The following is a 3,309-nucleotide window of genomic DNA, read 5'->3' as shown; positions in this document are numbered from 1 at the left end:
AACCGCTGTGAGAAAGGAATATTTGTTGGACAATATACTAAATAATACTAAATAGCAACTCATGAGGAATTTTATAGTAGTATAGTTTGTTTAAAGTTTAACTCGTTTGTGTTTATTTTACAAAGAAAATAATTGTTGAAGTTTCATAAAATGTATAAAGAAAAACATAACTCATACAGTAACACATAAAATAATTAATCAATAGTATACTAAATGTTAAAACCATTATTCATCAGTTCTAATTAATAATACTTTTAACTTAAAAACAAAAAGGGATGTTAGGCAATAATACCACACCTCATCTTTACAATATTCTGTTTACCGCCCTCTATGACATGTAAGGATTGAGCAAGGGGAATAAAGAAAGTAACATGGCGAACTGAAGTTGTGTTGTGCTATGATTATGTTCATGTAAATATAGGACACAAATAACAGGTTATTGTGACTCGAATTGGGCATCTTCACATGAGGATAGGCGAAGTACTTCAGGATATTGCTTCAGTTTAAGCACGGAGGGTCCCCTGATTTCCTGGAAGTCCAGAAAACAACCAACAGTTGCTCTATCCTCATGTGAAGCTGAATATATTGCTTTAAGTTCTGCAGTGCAAGAATGCTTACATCTTATTCAATTGTTAAATGGAGTTCACATTCAAATAAAATCGGCAGTAATAAACGAAGATAATCAGGGAGCAATTGCACTCTCAAAGGACCCAGTAAAACGGCAAAGAAGTAAGCATATTGACATTAAGTACCACTTTATACGGGAACATGTAAATAATGGCAATGTAACTATAGAATATTGTCCTACTGATGAGATGGTAGCAGATATCATGACAAAACCAACAACAAAACCAAAATTACTTAAGTTTAAACCATTCATGTATGGGATGTAAATAAACCACGTACTGTATATTTGACCTAGCTCCATGGCTTGACAGTTACCTTGCAGTTTGTTAGTTTCAATTGATTACTTTTGTGAATTAACGTTTTTGCTATTTAAATTTACCATAGGCACGTTTTAGATTCTTTTACAGCAGGGTACTTTCAAGTGAGGGGGGATGTTGAATGACTTTACTATAATATATTTACAAATGATGGACACTTTTATTACCTGCTGTAATTTCCAAATATGCAATGTCCATTAACTGCAGACCAATTGTCTCTAATGCCCTCAGTAAAGTAAACAGGTGTCCTACCACCAGTAGTGATAAATGTCATACCATATAAGGTAATAAGGTGACTGAGGACCAATAGAATGTATTGCTCCTCCTTTAATTTGTACTTCACTTGTTTAATATCTTTTGTGTAAGCAAGTCATATTGTACCTGGTCACTACCTCCATAAAGTATTGCTTGAATAAATAGTCCTGTACAGATGAGATTGTCTTTTTGTTGTTGATTGGAAAATGTCTCAGTTAACATGCGCTTATTCAAACGGGGAACTTAAATAAAAAGGGCATGTTAACGGTAGGAGGAGCGCTTACTCGCGCGAGTACGGTAGTAGAACACCCAGACACGACCTAGACAAATGAGAAAGCCAGCAAGCGGACTGGGCATCAACGGTTAGTAGTCTACCAACGAGGTTAATACCACAATAGGCCTATAATATATATTATATTCGTCGGCCTTCCACTTTAGACCGAGTCCATATCGATGCCCATATCGTAATATCACAGTAAGCCTAAACTTAGGCCCTCATCGGCCGGTGTATACACAAAATACATATAAATTTGTCTGATGTTGGTGTGTTTATCATAATACGTGACAATATACAATATAGAAACAAGATTAATTTTCAACTTACTGTTTAAAATTAGCGTTAGTGGAAATAAACACGGCAATCAATTTCGACGGTTGGGAAGCTATAATACCTTTCCAATCCGAAAGCAGTTTCTCCCTTTGGTATCCAGAAAAAACAAAAATGAATGTTCGCGCGAACACCCTTTACACCTAATCGTATCCACCAATCGGAGCGTTTGTCCCAGTGTATGCAAATTAACTGTCATGCGTTGGGTGAATCCGCATACAAGTATTGTGATTGTCAATTTTTAAAGAAAAAGAATCCGGGTCGTTTCCGCCGAAATGAGTCGCGGGTTTGGGGCCATCTATAATTTTCAACATTTCCAAAAGATTACAAATACTGCAAACCATACGCTTTTGGGGAGACGAGGCACAATGTCACACATGCCACTCTTTTTCGCGGATAAAAAATGATCTCAAAATTACAAAAATTGTCATTTTAGAATGTGTAGTTCTTCTTTCAGGAGTCACAAAAAAAGGAGTGCAGTAGCCATAACCGTGAATATGAAAATAATGGATTATCCTTTCGGAGGCCTTAAATCTCAGGCCAAGTCTTGCCAAAATTTTAGCCTTGCAGCTGCAGTATCATGCGTTTGCGTTTTTGTACTGTTAATAATTGAGCGCAAAATAGTTAGTAGGCCTAATCGTTCTTATCATGCCGTACATACATACAAACATACACGCATACACACACACACTCACACACACACACACATATATATCTGTCTCTTATACACATCTAGATGTGTATAAGAGACAGTATATATATAAATCAAGATAGCCGGTAACACTGTTAAATTATATAAAATCATGAAAGAATGTCAAATACAGTGTTAGGATGAAGGACATAATAAAATACTTACTTATTGTGTAATGGAGTGTATCTGGTGGTATTTGAATCTGTTCAACCATGAATCCTCCGTGGTCTAATGGTTATGACGCTCATCTTGTCTGCGACAGGTCGCAGGTTTGGGTCCCGCCAGAGGCACTTTATTACACAATTTCTTTATTCATTTGTTTATAGAACTATATATTCGTTGAGAGCTATGCTCCACGATGTATTATTATGTCTTTTCTTTTAACACTGTATTTAAGTAGCTTAAGGGAAGACCACAAAAAAGAATAAATAAACCAATTTGGGTTTTTTCCGATTTTATTTGTACAAAAAAACACAGAAGTCCTATCTACTCTTTTTTCAATGAAAGATACCAAGTAAAGGTTGGTAAGTAGGCCCTAATTTGTGATTTTTGGAACTATACTGTAGGGTAAAATACAGACAGAAAACTGAGTCGGACACAATACGGTATCTCTTAACAGTATAGCAATGTTCTTTTCAGATAAAATAAACACAAAATTATACCAAGAAATTCAAAATGATTATAGGCCTACTATAATGCGGAAAGGTGAACCGAGATTGAATTCGAGTGCCAGGGTAACCGGGGCAAATCTTCTTGACTGACATTGCGGTCGAAAAGTGGTTGGACCAATACCCCTTACTAATATGCGGGGG

Source organism: Anneissia japonica, unplaced genomic scaffold (assembly GCF_011630105.1).
Source record: "Anneissia japonica isolate Jap-2015-1 unplaced genomic scaffold, ASM1163010v1 scaffold1302_len1884557_cov193, whole genome shotgun sequence".
Classification (NCBI taxonomy): Eukaryota; Metazoa; Echinodermata; class Crinoidea; order Comatulida; family Comatulidae; genus Anneissia; species Anneissia japonica.
This window is presented reverse-complemented; position numbering follows the sequence as displayed.